This window comes from Myiozetetes cayanensis, unplaced genomic scaffold (assembly GCF_022539395.1).
Source record: "Myiozetetes cayanensis isolate MyiCay16 unplaced genomic scaffold, myiCay2020 scf2-11, whole genome shotgun sequence".
NCBI classification, from domain to species: domain Eukaryota; kingdom Metazoa; phylum Chordata; class Aves; order Passeriformes; family Tyrannidae; genus Myiozetetes; species Myiozetetes cayanensis.
This window is the reverse complement of record NW_026087411.1, coordinates 31,727,412-31,744,052: the sequence shown is the minus strand read 5'-3', so window position 1 is coordinate 31,744,052 and position 16,641 is coordinate 31,727,412. Positions and strand designations below refer to the sequence as shown.

Here is a 16,641-nt window from a genome sequence, read left to right as displayed (position 1 = left end):
TTCACAGCCAGCTCAGCCTGCTTTAGAGCCCTGATTCCTATCATACAGCAAAAAGGAGAGGGTGAGGCTGAGGCTGAAGCACAGCTCCTGGTACTTGTTTTAAAACCAGGCAGCCTCTGCTTTAGTCACTGCAGTTCTAGGACCTTTGAGGATTCACCTTTATCCTCTGACCCCCACAGCAACCGGCCTTGCACTCCTTGCCAGTCGTGGTTGGAGGCCAAGGTTTTACTGTTGACACCTCCAATGCTGAGTGTAGGATGTTCAGCCTCATCCTCACCTCCTCATTGAAATCCTACTACCTACACTGACTGTCTCAGATACGACACCACCTCCTGCAACATCCTCACCTGCTACTGCACTGGAATCTGTTGGAATCTGCTCTGGTCTTGACCATGCTGCACTGCAGTGTCATTGCACAGCCCTGGCTGGGTGCTCTTAAACCTCACTTGGTTAAATGTGCCTAAAAAAGCCCTCTGGATGCTGTGTGTGCATTTAAATGGGCAGATAGGAGGGCGCCTGCAGAAGAGCCCCTACATATTTTGATATCCATAAGTATCTGTGTCCACAGCATGAGTGCTGCAGCAGAGGCACATGGGGTCCTAACCCATGTCAGTGGAACGGGACATGTGGCTCTCCCTGTGCTGCTCCTCTTGGAGGTGAGAGCCATGGCACCGAGTGAGAGCTGTCCAGGCTGAGGAGTTAAATTAAAGCTGGTTGCTGAAAATCTGAGTGCTGAGGAAGGGGAACGAAGAACAGAAACCAAGGTGGGATTTCAGAAGAGAGGATATGGGCATGTCTGAGGACATGGGTTTTAGGGTTTGACATTTGGCTTTGCATGTGAGTATCACAGACAGAACCAAATAGGGATGGAGGGGAGTAAAAAAGTTGAATACAGAGAAGGCAGAAGGGACCAAAAGAAAACCCCAAGCAATGTGGACCTTGGGTGCATTCCTTCCTCCACACTGAAGGGCTCCTGCCCCATTCCCAGGCAAAATCCTGAGTCTCAGGCTTGCTCTGTCAGTCCCTGGATGCCCAATATGATTCAAACAGAGCAGGTCCATTTGCAGACCTAAGAAATGGGTGTTGAGGAGGAGATTCCTGTGCTTGGCTTAGACCCTGCTCTACTGGGCTCTGATCCCTGCCATGCCATCCCTAGAGGCGTCTCAGATGGAACAGCTGCTGGGTCAGAATTAGGAAGAATTTTTTCCTAGCCATAAGAGTCCCTCTACAGCTTTTCCCTCTGGTGAAGGAAATCCCACAAAGCAGGGACCTGGAATGGGAACTGCAGCGACCTCTGTACTGGTCTCCCCCTCCAGTGCATGCCAGACACAGACTCCGTCCCCTGCCATCATTCCACCGCCCACAGACAGAGGGAGAAATTACCTGTCAAAAACAGCTGCAGCTGCTTCCCTTTCTTCCGGCGTCTGGAACCTGCACCTTGGAGGCAGCCAGACATCAGGGGCAAGAAGCTGATGCTGGGCTGAGGGAACAGGTGATGTTGCCTCTTCTCCTCCACCAAGGAGCCTTCCCCAGAGCAAGGAGATAAAGAACCTCTTCCCTGTGCAGAATCTCAGAGAAATTCACCCTTCCTGCCCACTCTAATCTCTCAAGGGAGGCAGAAAAGCAGCACAAACCAGATGGAGAAAGATTGCAAGCACCTCTGAGCTGCCAACTCAGATGATCATCCTCTTCAGCTCTTGCTCCAGATCACCCTCTCCGCCCTATGCACGGCACCAGCCCAGGGTCTCTAGGTTAAAACAAATGTTCTCCCCCATCCCACCCCCCTTGCTTTTCCCATTCCACCCCAGCCCACAACAAACAGCAGCTCGCTGGCCCTACAGCCATGTAACCCAACCCCGGCCATTGTTCCCCTTCCACAAGGTCTATATTTGACTTCGCAGCAGCACTGTGGCTGTGCGTGTGTGTGTGTGCGTGTGTGTGCACTCTCTGCACACGCACGCTCCAATATTTGTTCAGAGCCTCATTCCCCAGATGCCCGGGATTGCTTAGAAATAGCTTCCATGGGCAGTAGGTGTTTGTGCCTTCAGCAGGGAAGTGGAGGGGGTGGGCGAAAAAGAAGCAGGGAGAGGATGAAGGTCGAAGGTAGCTCTTCTCTCCCAGTCTGCACCAGCTCAATGATCTGCCACTCTGTGGAGCTGGCAGACAACAATGCGTGCACTCAACAGAGGAACTGTTGTGGCAGATCTGGGGAACGATGGAGAAAAGGACAAGCTGTGGTCTTGGTGAATCTATCCCTGCGTCATCCTGCCCTAAGTTTCACTCTCTAGTGTCAGAAGTGCCGTTCAGCCTCCAAAAGCCCTTCAAACCTTCCTTGGTCCGGTGACTGAGGCCACTGGAAATGCCACTGGAAGGGAAGTACCCAATTCCCTTAGTCTGGTGGCTCTGCAAGGGGTGTCTCACTGAATGGGAGCTGCCCTTGGATTCACCTTCCTACGTTTCAGAACTACATTAAGGGTAGCCACCCTGGGCTACCCCAGGATGTATTCTATGTGTTCCCAAAGTCTCCAGGAATGCTGCCCAAGCCCAGTGTCACATTCCCTGTAACCCCGGAGTCCCTGGGAACACTGCCTAGGCTTGGCATGAGCCACCTTTATTTGCTTCTTTTGCAACCTGCCAGGACATAAGGCAAAATGAGAAATAACTGCAATCAAAATGAATGACAGGGAGGATCGCTTTTATCCTAAACACTGATGATCCAGGTAACTCGTTGCCACTGGGTAACAAGAAAAGGCATTCATTAAAAAAGCCTGACTAGACATTTGTATAGACAATGAGAATAAATAGAAATGAACTCCAAAGAGCTATAAACCCTCTTGCTCCAGGGCACTGAATATGAGTTCTGGGCCTGGAATAAGTAGCAGCTTTCCACAAGGGCAGGTTCTTCAGTAATTTTGTGCAGGGCAATGCTTGTACCTTGCCCTCAGCTATGCAGACCCAGTCCTGGGAAAGGAAGGATGCTAGGCCTGAGGAGGCCCCATCCATACATATCCACTGGACAGAGAGGTGGCCCAGCACACATTTTCCATCACCAAGGCCAAGGCGGGAGGGACTGTAGGGATACTCTGTTAGTGCCTGAAATGTCTGGGAGAGGTGATACACAGATGTTCAGAGCCAAGCCTCTGATCACCAGCTTGACTCTCCTCCTCTCTGAGCCAGCTGCAGGGAGTCCCTCATCATCACATCTGCTGCTTCCTGAGGGATGGTCTGCACCCTGCACTGGCCTCCAGGCATCTGTTTTGTTGGGACTAGATAAAATCAGACTGCCTGATGGGCTGCTCCACTAAAACAAATCCTGTGAGTGTGGGAGAATGCATGTGTCATTGTAACAGGTTTGAGCTGAGTACCTGACAGCCTCCAAACCTGCCGTGAGTAGCTAGAAAAGTAAACTTAAGTCACACGTTATTTTGAAATACAGATTCGCCAAGTACTTCAATCCAGGACAAGACAAAGTCACCAGGGGAGAGAGGGAAGAAAGCTTAAATACTGGAGACAAAATGACTTAGACTTGAAGAGGGAGGGAAAGAGATGGAGGTATATATGGAGGGCAGTTAGAGAAAAGGTGTTTTACCTGCGCCCCCACAGCTCAACAGGCTGAGTTAGCCCCCCTTCAAAGAACCCCTGTGAATTCACTGAGAAGGAGTAGGATCTTATTTTGCCCTGTGATTTCTGGCTTCCCTCCGCGAGCATGTATGACAGCTAATGTCAGGGCTCTCCCAAGGGCACCGACTTCAGGGGGTGTACCTATTCTCCCCACCTGCCTCCTGCTGCTGGGAGGAGGCCTGGAAGCACTGGAATGGAAAGGAGATGTCTGCCAGGCATTCCCTTGCTGGCACAGATCTGTGGGTGCCTTGAAGCCCATCTTCAGCTATACTGTCTCCCTTTGCCTTTCCAGCTGGCAGCTCTAGCAATGAAACCTCCTAATCTTACCGGGAGCATGCAAGAATTTAATGGGGGACTCTTGAAGCAAATCTTTTGAGCTTCCTCAGTGCTTGCCTCTGAGCTTGCTCCTGGGTATTTACAGAAGTTGGCATATCTTGGTGTTTGCAGTGAAACTTGGCAGGCAAGCCTGTTGTAGAGAATTTCAAGGTCATTTTACAAAACTATGGCCTGTGCTTAGAAAGACTTGAACTCTGGCTACAGAGAAGTCCATAATTAGCAGCCCCAGGGGATGTGGACGAGTGTTGGGGGGGAGGCTAATTGCAGACTGACTGTCTCCTTGGCCCTCAGCAGCTCCCGTGAAGCAGAGAAGCAGTGTGCTCAGCCAAGCACCAAGCGTGTCCTAGAGAAAGGTAATTCCTCCCTGGCCTGCCTGGACCCGTCCCTATAAACAACAAGAGCTGCTTGGGGAGAGCAGTGTTGCAGATTTCACCGAAAAAACCCATCTGTGTGAGTTGGAGGCGTCCACTGGGTATGCAGAAGGGCTCCTCGGGAGACAACACACAGCCGTGTGTGTGCCTCTACCTGAAAGAGTCCGTGAGTCCCTGCTCTGCCCTCAGAGGGCTTGGGGGGTCAGCTACCTCCCTCCCCATTTGTGTACCGTAGTGAAGTGCCAAACCCAACACCCCAGTGTGTGGTGTCCTCCCCTTGCACATAGGTGAATGCTCTGTCCAAACCTGGATGAAGCCCCATCTGCCTGCACATGTGGAGGAAAGCCAGCGTCACAACTAACCCCGCCGCCACCTCCCCATGTTCTCCAGTCAGACATCCTCCCCCTTCCTCTCCACATACTTTGAACTCAGTTCATTTCAAACACTGTATTAGCATGACAAGCTAAACAAGTTTTGACGAAGGGGAAGAGAGGCAGAGTCCCTTGAGTCTTGGTCTGAGGCTGACATGGTGACTCTAGCCTTTGCCTCCCACAGGGTTTTGCCTTGCATTAGAGCAGCCATCCCGCCTGTTCTCTCCACTCCTTCACCAGGGTAAATCCCTGGCATGAGTGGGCCCTTCAGTTTCTGTTGCACAGCAGCATTCATATTGGATTTAACACCCACTGGGGTGAAGGCTTTACAGTGAGTGTTGATGGGACTCAGGCGAGGCTGTTGGGAGGAGAAACTGCCGTACTGGGGCAGCCCCTTCTGTAGGGAGCTCACCTGAAGGAGCAGTGGTACCTGTGATGTGGGTCCCAGCTGGGAACTGAATTTTTCCAGAAGAATACACTGTGTAAAGTCACAGAGCCATGTAGAGTGAAAGGTGGAAGCACCTGTGCAGGGCTCAGTGCAAGAGCTGGGATCATGTCATGGAGCTGGTGGTGAGCTGAGAAATGAGTGGGATGCCACAACCAAATACTTGAGGTCAGAAAATCCCAATTTCAGCTGCCTGCTCCCAGGAGTGATGCAGCTGGCACAAAGTGTGTGCAAATACACCACTGCCAGGCCCTGTGCTCCTGCCTCACATGGAAATACTTTACCAGGGAAAGAGGCAAGAGCTCACTGTTTGCTGCACAATTTTGTGGCTAGTTAGAAATGGCCAGTAGGGGTCACTGATATATATTTATTTTATTCTATTTTTATACATATGCATTTATAAATATACAAAACATGCAGAGGCTGTATTGCCTCCATTCTGTATTGCCAGGGAGGCTTTGAGAGAGATTCAAGAGGTTCAGAGATCCAAGTCTCAGGAGCAGGATATTGTGCGTGTTTTTTTTTTTCTGTGCAGTGCCCAGCACAATTACATCCCAACCATCATGGGTGCCTTTAGGCAGTCCCATAAGGCAAACAGCACTTTGGGTTGGGATGGGTCAGCACAGTTCTGTTCTTCAGCCACCGATGGTGGGGATCCTGACAGCAAAGTGTTTGCTTGTGAAAAGACTCCAGGTTTTTTTCGAGTATGGCATCTCAATTCAACTTAAAATTAAGCCCCAACCCTCACTCTTGTGTAGTGGTATGGACTGAATTATACACGTGGGTATGTTGTTAGCAACTGTTTTATTGGTGGGGTGTATTTTTCTGGTAGGTGTATGCTCCAGGCGTACTGGCAGGATGTATTTGGCTGTCCAATTCGGCATCCACAGACTTGTTTGACTGTCCCATGCTGGCCGTGTTTCACTGATCTTATTGTTCCTGAAATGCTGTTAATTTTGGGTGCTGAGTTCCTCTTGTGCTGGCATATCCCAGAGTGAAAATTCTGCTCAAAATAAGTCTCAAGTTTTTTGGTTTTGGTGGGCTCGGCCTCTGAGTGTTTCCCAGCTGAGGTCTAGGGGGGAATCCTCTGTGCAGCTGGAGTTAGAGAAGTAGTGGAGGAGGCAATTGTTTCCTAAGTGTATCCCTTCGGTACTGCAGCATCCAAGCTGGAGAAAATGGGACTTGATGCAACTCTCTGGCAGGTGACAGCCTCCAAGGCAGCCACCAAGGGGTGGTCCAGCACCCACCATCTTCCCTGCTTGACCTGATTTGGTGGGAAACTTGAGAGGACCAAGCCTGCACTGCCTTCTTCTGGTGGGGAGACATTAATTCTGGCATCTGCTTTTTCCCTAGCCAAGACTGTAGGCACTTAGGAGGGATTTGTCCCTCCACAGGGTGGCACCTGCCCCTCCAGGGGTTCCTTTTATTCAGTTACAAGGGTCTATATAAAGTGCTGCCGGCTGGAAAGTATTTTGAAGAGATTCCTCTCTGCTCTCCACTAAGGGTTATAAATTCAGCTGTTATTTGAGAGAATCTCAAATGTACTTCCAGGACTGTTTGCTGAGGGCTTTACATCCGCCAGAGGCCCCTTAAAATAAAAGGATTATTGGGAGTCAAGTGTTAGATTACCTGGTGCTTGTTAATTGAACTTCAGAGGCTTTAGAGAGCAACTGGCTCTAGCAGGGAGCTGCACTTTGGTATTAATGGTGTTATATAAATGAATATAATGCAACCTAACGTCATGCTTCCTCATCATGCCACATCTCTGGGCTCAGGGCAGTGGTGAGTCCAGCTCACAAGCATACCAGATATGGGGGAAGGCAGGGTGGATGTATGTGGAGAGGGAGAAGGACCGGGAATCAAAGCCTTTGGGATCTGAGGAAAGAGTGTTTTTCGGTGCTCAGAGCAGGTGACTGGTGCTCAGCCAGCTCGAGCCCAGTTCCCTTTGGCAGTCTGACCTTGGGATCTGTTTTGAGAAGAGTTGAATTTAATGGAAGCAGTGAATGACAAGGCCATCTGAAAATCCAACTCTCCTTTCTGCAGGGCTTATTTCACCTAGGCTTGCAAAAAGCTTGAAGATCCTACTCCGACAAGTCACCGAAAGAAAGCAAAATACTCTCATGATTGCTGCCACCGGTGCGCACCCACAGAAACCTGAACAGGCCACAACTGTGAAGGCTCCAAGGCAGCAAGGCCCGGTGGAAATGAGAAACCTCATCAGCTATGAAAATTTCATCAGCTGGTGCTGTGGAAGCAAGAATCTGGAAGTGCAGAGCAGATGGGCAGCCTGGATTCTTGGAGCCATTGTCCTTCTGCTTGTTATCTGACTCCAGCACAGGGAGGATTTGGAGAATTTATGGGGGCACAAGTACCGAAGGCTTTCTTGAAATATCCATGGCTGATGCGTGGTGTGGTGCATACAGCACTTGCTGGGTGCACAGCAGACGTTTTTGCACAATATTCCCAAGGTCATGGAAGTGGGGTCCTGCTGAGCACCTGTCTTTTATTGTGTAAGAGAGGGGACCGTTTGGGCAGAGTTTGCAGCGCTGAGAGACCGGTACTACTTGAATGCAAATCTGAAGCCTTTGCAAATGTGGTAGTACATTGAAGAACATCGTACAAATACTATCGGGACTTTTCTTGACTGGACAAATTCCCTCTGGACTAGGCTCCATTATTTACTGTGTGTATAATCTATTCATGAGACGTTAGTGAAAGAAAGGATAGAAGCAGAGGGTAAGTCTATGCACCAGGCACGAGAAGCAATGGAAGAAGTACCCGGCTGAGCTCAGAAGCGAATAAATGGATTGATTTGGTTTCAAATTTAAAATGTATTGACTTTTTGAAGTCCCAAGCCTAGAACAATATAGTGGAAGATTTTGCAAATAAACATGAAAGCACGCTCACAAATTATGTCAGGGTTTGACTAGGTTTTGACTGGTACATACTGTCCTCAGCTCCTCTCCCCTAAGAAGCAGAGAATTCTCCTTGGGGGCTTTTGGGTCCATTTTTCCATTTACTACTCTCCTGCTGTCCCTCCCTCTCCTTCCCTGGCCCTACGGTTGGGGTTGTACTTCTCTAGTGAGAGGCTGGGATATCCCACACGGCTGTCAGAGTGTTTCCCAGAAAAGGGGCACACGGGAAGGGGCAGGAGCTGATCCTGGGCCCTGCCCTGCACTGGAAGGTTCTGTCCCCTCGCCCCCTCAAGGTGTCTCTCCGAACCCGGGGTACGTGGGAAGGGGCAGGAGCTGGTCCTGGACGCTGTGCGCGGGGCAGGCGGGCAGCGGCAGTGGCCGATCCCGAATCCCGATCCCAATCCCGATGCCGATCCCGATCCCGATCCCGAATCCCGATCCCGAATCCCGACCCCGAATCCCGAAGCCAATCCCGGCGCTCTCCGCCGCTCCCGCCCCTTCGCCCCTCGCGCTGCCGGGACCGCCCGGGCCAGGCCCCGGCCCCGCCCCCCGCGCGTGCCGCCCAGTGACGCAGGCGCGCCGCGGCGTGGGGATTCCGCCGGATTACCCGGCGTGCCCCGCAGCAACATGGCGGCCTGAGGCGAGAGAGCGGGGCCGGGGCCGGGCGGGGGCAAAGTTTGGGGCGGGCCCGAGGCGGGGCCGATCCGGGGCCGAACAGGCCGCAAAGTCACTGGGACCCCCGGCGGAGCCGAGCCCGACTGGGTCAGAGCCGGGCTGGGGCTCCGGGGGTGGGGAGCGGCGAACGCGACCGGCTGGGGACCGAGCCCCGGGCAGGGCCCCCTGCGCCCCCGGGCCGCTCCGGCCTTCCCGGGCGGGCTTCGGGCGGTAGGGGCTGGGGGGTGGCCTTCCTGCCCACGTGTGTGGCGAGGAATTGTGGAGTGCCCCGAGGACAGCGGGTCCGGGCGGGACGCACCGCGGGCAGGGAGGGCTCAGCCGGGGGCAGGAGAGCGCTGAGGCCACAGACTGGGACCCGGGGAAGGGACAGTCCCCGTGGGGAAGGGACGGTCCCCCTGGGGAAGGGTGGTAGTGGCACTTCCTCAGCTATCAGGTCGTGAGGGAGCTCTCCCTCCCGGGGAGGGACCTGTGTCAGGGAGCAGCGCGGGCCGGGAAGTGGGACCTGGACCGTGCAGGCTGTAGCCGTGTCTGGGTGATGGAGAGGTAGGGGGCGTGGGGGGCGAGAAGGCAGTATCCGTGCTGGGAGCGCTGCTGGAGTAGGAACTGCAAAATGGAACAAGTCTGGGCCAGCACGTGTGTTAAAAGAACCAGAGCATAACTGGCAGAGGCAGGGCTGGAAGGGGAGAATCAGCACTCCTCTGGTGTCAGGCTCAGCAGGCGTTAGTGGGAAATTCTCTACCAGCCTGGGCATTCTCTATAGTGCAAGGGATGCTTCCTGCTGTAGGACCAATGAGCAACCTCTGGGAACATGGAAAGACTTTAAAGGAAAGCATGTCTATGGTAAATACTGAACTGCATCTAGCTCTGAGCTGGAGCAGAGTAAAAGACTGAGTGCTAATACACAGATTTCTAGGTGGACAGGAGGTTGCACGGGTAGGTGTCAGGGTTTGCAAGTGATGTGTCAGTCTGGCAAGGCTGAGAGTGACCTAAATCAGAGAGGTTGATGTTGTCCACTGAAAAGAATCATCCATAACATGTACATAGTTCTTTGCCAGTGAAAGCTTTTCAGAGGTATGCATCTCTGTTTTACAGATTCAGAGAAGGAACTGGGATAGAGGGACTACATAGGATGAAGCAGTGAATCCTTGCTGAAGCATCAGACAGCAGGTAAGAAAGCCAGGAATGAGCTGATGCTGAGTCAGACTGTGTGCTTTGGTCCCACTACTCAAATTTTTTGAGAATATGTGAACCGCATACCTGAAAAACTGTCCCTCTCTGTTGTTCTGTGTGTCATAGTAGGCCTGCACAGACAGAATTGAGAGGCCAGAGTGTCAGTGGAATGAGAGCGACCCTGAGAAATTCAGTAAGAGTTCCTGGGAAGAGAAGTTCAGTTAAAGTTGTAAGCCACTGTTCTTTACGTGCCACCTGGAGAACCAGCCTAAATCCTGCTCTGTTGGTGCTGAAGTAGCCATGCTCTCAGTATAATCCAAAAGAGGTCTGCCCGGCCGTAATCCAAATGAAATCCTTCGTGATGAACCTGCTCTGGCAACAGCTGCAGTGTCAGAGTTAGGTGATTCCAGTGACCCTCGGTTCTGTCAGGTTGTTTCTTCCACCACATTGTTTTTTCCACCCTGTAGCTGCTCCCCTGAGGGGTGATGCGGGTATACCACTGGCCTTTCTGTCCTTTTCCAAACTCACTGTTGAGATCTAGTTTAGAGGTGCAGTTGTTTGATGTGCAGCAATTGGTCTTTGGATCATACCTTTCAGTTGCTTCTCAAGTTACACTTAATACAATTCCTTTCTCTTTTCTTCACCTTCCAGTGAATCACTGCAGAAAGCACATATATCTCAGCAGTGCTTGGCATACAGTATGATTTAGCTTCTGGGTATTTAATCTGCATTTAAGCTACCAGGTCTTAGCTGTGGTACCAGGAGCTTTTGGGTTTTCATTCCTTCCCAGGCACCCAGTGCTCTTGAAATCATGGGAATGCATTTTAGCAGGGCCAGCGGAGTTCCAAAGTGCAGCCCATGGCTATCTTCATCTTTAATATTAACAAGACATTGGGTCAGGAGGGGATGAGTTGCATGCCAAGACCTGTTACCTCTTCAAACCAGCTTTCTGAACTAAAGATGACCTTGCGTGCTTTTCCAGTCTGTTTCAAGTTGTTTGTTGGCTCCTGCTAAGTCACTTGCTTTGCAGCCAACAAACCTGAATTCTTATCTCCACCATCCACTCTAAATACAATCGTGGTGTAGCATGTAGGGGAAATAGACTATAGCCTTGAAAGAGGTGTACTCCTCTGCAAGTCTGCCTGCTTTTTGTCCCAGAGCAGAACTAATCAAGCTAGATGCAATGAATGATTTTGGTCAGTGTGCTGGCCTGAATGGTACCAGAGCTGGCTTGGAGAAAGGGTTTGTGGCACCTGGCATGGCCTAGAATGTACTTTTAAAAAAGTGAAGAAGGCTGTTTGAACGGTAGCAAAATAAACAAGTTTTAGTAAAATGCAACTGTATTTTTTTGTAGTTGTTTGAAGTGGATTTGATGCTTGTGAGTCCTGAAGGCTGATGGTTTTTCTGAAAGTGAGCTGCCTAACCTGTTAAAATGTCTGCTATGTTTTATGGAGGATCCACAGAAAACTAGACTCCGAGATTTCCGTGTGTCACCACATCACATCCCAAGAAATAGTTCTGGAGGTTAGATCCTGGCAAAATAACGATGTTGTGTACTTGTTATCGAGGGCCTTGCTTCTACAGCACAGAGTGACAACAATAGTGTAGTGGTGGCTAATAACTCTCTGCCTTTCATGTTACTAGGAGAAATACAGCATGTAAGGGTCTCAAATGAGCCTGCGTGTGATACAGATTGAGGGTAGGATTCCTACACTAAAAATGAGAATCTGGCTTGACACCTTTTTGACTCATGTCTGCTCTTTGGACTGGGCTTGTCGAGAACTGGAATTGTCATAATAGAGCAGATTTTCTCGACTGTTAGACTCGGTTAATGCTTTGAGAGTAAATTTAAGGTCCTGAAGCTGGGTATATTCATCTCCTTGCTTGAAGGCTTTGGTTGGGAAGATATCTCCTTTCTGTGTGACAGCCTGAGCTTTGGAGAGAATGAATGCCCATTGGCATTTATGCTAACTGTGTGTATTTCAAATCACTAGTTACCGGGTAAATGTGATCCTCTCTGAAATTCATTTTACGCAGGACTGCAGAGGAACTATGTGTGTAATCTATGCAAACAGGGCTAATGCCTTAGGGCATGAAATCTTCCATCCTCTTTCCTTGGCAGTTCCCCTACCTGAGGGCTTTTCCTTAGATCTAGATTGGCTGGGTCTGTAACTGTAGTAGGAAGAGTGCTACTTTTTAAAATTGAAGTGTCTTTACAGCTGGTTGGAGGGGAAGTATGACGCTGTGGTCAGAAGAACACCTAATTTCTGCCACATATTTGTTGCGTGAGTGTGTTCACATTGTTACTCTTTCTCACTCTGCATTCTTTGGTTGGAAAATATGACTAATGCCCATCTTACTGGGGATTTGAGGATGAACCTGTTAGTGTAGAGATGCTTGGATACTGTGGTGTTGAATGCTTTAGTAAAGCTCGGTGGAGATGAGATGAAAAAGATATTTCAGGCCATGACTTCAAAATGAAGCAGACACCTTTGTGATCCACTGTCCTGTGTGGTGAAATTGCTGTAGAGTGCAAGTCAGACCCTGCCTTGTTTAAGGCAAGTGCACACTCTGAGACCTCACCGTTTTTCCATTCCTATGAACCGTTCGCTTGTTTTCTCTCACCTAACACCTCGTCTCACTGAATCTTTTTGATTTAAATTAATATTTTCTCTTTTTTGCACCTTTGTTCCAGACTTGGAAACTGTTCTCTTCATTGTCAGGAAGTTCATGTATGGTTTTATTGCTCATATGCACAAACAGAGAGGGCCGAATGCAGCATTTTGCAGGATGTTTCATATTTGGAATGACATGAGCCATCCTCTCGGGAGTGTCCTCCTGGGAGCTGTGCTTAGGAAGGAAATGGTGTGGAAGGCCACATAGGAGTGTGAGAATAGCATTGCAATGGTTGGAATGCAGAATAAGCTTCACTTGGGTGGGCTCAGTTTTCCTCTGCTTTTCAACAATGCTGGATGCCAAGCCTGAGGAAGACTTTTGTGCAGAGGTGAAGGAGCTGGAATGTATTCTTCAGTTGAGGTGAATGCAATTCAGTGAAACTGATAGGCATCAAACTGAATAATGATTTTAAAGTATTTTCACATGATGTCTAATCTGTGGAAATTCACTACCACATAATAGCACTCAGGCTAAGAGCTGAGCGGGATTCAGGAAAGATCAAGCATTTATGAGTGGAAATGTTCAGACTTGCTTGAGCTAAAGAACTTGCTTTAGAAGGTATATTTTTTCAGACATAGCCCAATCTCTTAACAGTTAAAGATTTAAAGAAAGGGCAGTGTGTTCCATAATTTTCCACTGAGGCTTCTCGCTCCATCTGCTAAACCACCTTAATGTATTGGCCTGTGTCAGGGGCAAGGTATTGAATCACACTTATTTGCTGTGTTGGGTTGCTCACTGACCTTGCCTTTTGTGATAACTGCATTAGGGAAAAAAATCAAAAGCCATCAGCCAAACAACAAATCCACAGAGCACTCCAGCTGCTCTGGTTAGACTGGAGGATTTTAGGCTGACGAAGAGCAGGGTTCTGGGAAAGATAGTGCAGTCCATAGATGAGAGCTGTCTTCCTAATGAATGTGAGGACATGTAGCTGTTGTCTCTTCATTCTTAGTGCTCAGGAAAAGTGGTTTGTGCTTCTTGCCTTTGCTCATAAGAGGGAAAAGAATGTGTGGAGTTTGGCCTCTCCATGTTGCAATCTTGTAGTGGACTTTAGTCTGGAAGGCAGGGCTTTAAGACTGTTCAGGTGAGTTCTGGTTAGTTGTAGCATGAGCCTCAATGTACTCGAGTCCGTGAAGACACACTCTGTGTCCTGTCCTCATGTCCAGTCTGTAGAGGATCAGGAGAATCATCAGTGCTGCTTGATCAAGTAGGTATAAATTCAGTTTGATGCACAGGCCAGTAAAGGTAATGGCAGTGGCATGGAGATGTATATAAAAAGGTGTGGTTTTGTAATGTTTGCCTAAATGCAAGAGGAACTCCTGAAGGAAAGAGTGTGCGTGGAGATTTTTCAGAGCTAGGAACAGGTCTTGCAAAGCTGAAGATCCGTGTATGGATACTCTCCCTATGGGCTTTTCTGGGAATACATGTGCTTTAGGGTAAAATTTAAATCTTTTGTGGCAGGCTCAACAACTATGAGTAAAGGGTTACTGACTTTCACAAAAGTTTTGTGCTGCTGAGGAAGTGAAATAGGTCAGGATTGAAAAGTAAGGTTTTCTGCAGGTGTTAGACTGGCTTTTAGGCACAGAGGATCTGACCAGCTGCTGGTGGCAAGAGAGAACTGGTTTAAATTTTTAATTTCTAAGAACCAGCAAATTCAGAACTGAAAGTCCCACAGAGACTGCTCTTTGTTCAGTTGAGTTCTATATTTGTATTTTGTCTCTGTGATAAAGCTGGCTTTGGGAACGTTGTAGGAGTCCTAACTGGATATTCTTACTCTTGTGTTTAAAGTCTCAGTTGTCCACCTGCATTAATGTAACACTCATGCACAAATGGATCTGAAGTCAAAAGGGACAGATGGGGTGGTTTCTCCGACAATTGAGGAATTACACGTAGACTCATAAAAAGCCTTAGGCGAGTTTTACTTTACAGCATTTGTTTCAAAAGACTGTAAGTTATTTTCCCAAGATAATAATTAGATAATCATTGTGGCTGTAAGTTTTTTGACCATTGTTTTAGCATATGCTACTCAGGGTAACTGGTTTTAGGCCTGCATATATCTTGCTGCACAAGCTTTCTACAGTTTCCAAATATGCTTTGCTGCTCTGTCTCCTAAATCAGATTTCTTCCTGCAGCTTTGCTGTTCATTAGTGAGGACTCTGCTGCTGCCCAACAGGAAGGTTAAAAATATTCTAGGGAGATTACTTGAAATTCAGTATATCTCACATAACTGAAAAGTGATTGCAGGTAATTCTGCTGTTTTGCTTGTGTATTTTTATTTATTATTTTTTCCTTATTGAGAACACTTCCTCCTTCTCTTTTATCTGTGGGAGATCTGTACCAGGTGTATTGTGGGAACATTCCTCTCAAATGGGGGAAAAGAAAATAATGGAAAATGACAGTATATTTGTTTAAAATTAGAGTTGTTTTAAGTGACCTTTCTTGACAATGGACTTCAAGTTTACATCCTTGTTTAAGTGTTTTTATTTTTCTGAGCAGAAAGAATCTCCCGCACTAAACTATGCAAAATATTTACCTTCTATTATTTCATTTCTAAGCATTGCTTGCACTATGGTTATGTGAATACTGGGAAATGAAAACTTTACTCAGAAGGGTTTTCGCAGGTGACTGCATTTTGTTGGTGATACACTCTGTTAGTAAATGTCTGTGTAGACAATCCAATTTCTTCTAGGACTAGTACAGAGTGTCATTTTTGGCAAATATCTTGTACCAGTTTGGATTGAGTCCTGGAAGCAAATCACCCTTGCTGGGCTTCAGAACTTTGGTAGAGTCTACTTTGTAAATGTACCCATTTTTCCTTGATTAGATGATGCCTTTGCAAACAGTACCCAGGTGTATCTGAAATGGCTATAAGGAGGCCCCAGCTGGATGGGGAGAGCTGTATTCCTGTGCAGCTCCAGAGATGATTTACTACCTGACTGACAACTTGCAATATAAACATTAGTCCAAGCATGATCTTGTCCCAAAACCCCGCCTACACAGGGAGCCAGGAGTCTTCCTGCCACGCGCCATAAATCGTTTATGGTTTGCTCATGCCCGTACATTTGAAAAACAGCTGTGTGCAGGGGATTAGCAGTTTGCAGAAGGCCCGTGCGGGGCTAAATTAGGGTCTCTTGCTTTGGTGGCGAATGCCGGTATCAGAATAGCAGGAGTGCTTCCATGCGGTGGAAGGCAATTTACTCTGGGAGTGGGGGTGGGTGCAGGCTATCTGTGAGGGTACAGCAGCCAGGAGAGGTTTGGATTGCAGTGCTCCCGTTTGAGCTCAGATACCTGATTGATAGCTGCCCAGCACAGTGGGGGATTGAACAAGTCATTGTTAGCTGTGTGGTTTTTAAATTTTATTTATATATTTATTATTTCCATGTATTTTCCACATATATATATAGGCACAAAACGTAAGCTTATGTCTTCTGTCTCCTAGGAGCTGAAGGGGGATAAGAGTTTTTGGGTCTTTTTTTTACAGTGTAAAGAGCGATTTCCCTTTTGCTAGCCCACGGTAGCAGAATCAAATTATATGCAAGGCCATCTGGGGCTTCACAACTAATTTTAAGCTTTTATGAGAAGTTTTACTGTGCTACTTGGATTTATTATAGCTTTGCAACTTCAACTCCCAAAGTAAAACTATTTTTGTGCTGGCTGCGATAATTTAAATTACCTCCTGGAGTTTCTAATGACTAACTTGTGTTTATGGTGAAAGCTCCCATTTATCCGGACCCTGAAAGCACAGCCTGTTTGGTAACTCTAAATGTATCGATGCTTTACATCAGTGGTGAGGACATCAGAGCCTAAAGTCAGTTGGTGCCTTCAAGTGTTTCTGTAATGAAGAGAAAACGCAGATTTTGCTGTACAGATGAGACTGAACAGTACAGTTCAAAGATCTCCTGTGCACTGGCTGAAGGACCAGCTGCTGACTAAAGCAGATATAAGTAGATCATTTTCAGCTGGGTTGGTTTCTCATTAACAAATCCTTTCTTGGGTGGGTTGGATAAGAATCCAGGTGGAATGTGTCAGCAAGGTGCCCCCTTCTAGAGGCATCAGCTGAACAT

The 16,641-nt window shown here is 48.2% G+C and overlaps 1 protein-coding gene across 4 annotated transcripts in view; it reads left to right on the top strand.

The window, feature by feature from the left end:
• Positions 1-8,685: 8,685 nt before the first annotated feature.
• Positions 8,686-16,641, top strand: part of TJAP1 (tight junction associated protein 1) — a 40,420-nt gene continuing 32,464 nt past the window's right edge. For 2 of the 4 annotated variants that reach the window (XM_050315676.1, XM_050315673.1), the window contains exons 1-2: positions 8,686-8,821; positions 9,827-9,901. The gene's annotated coding sequence lies outside the window, so the exon portion shown is untranslated. Of the gene's footprint in view, positions 8,822-9,826; positions 9,902-10,030; positions 10,134-16,641 lie in introns of all 4 variants that reach the window. The other 2 variants (XM_050315675.1, XM_050315674.1) reach the window with 2 other exon arrangements.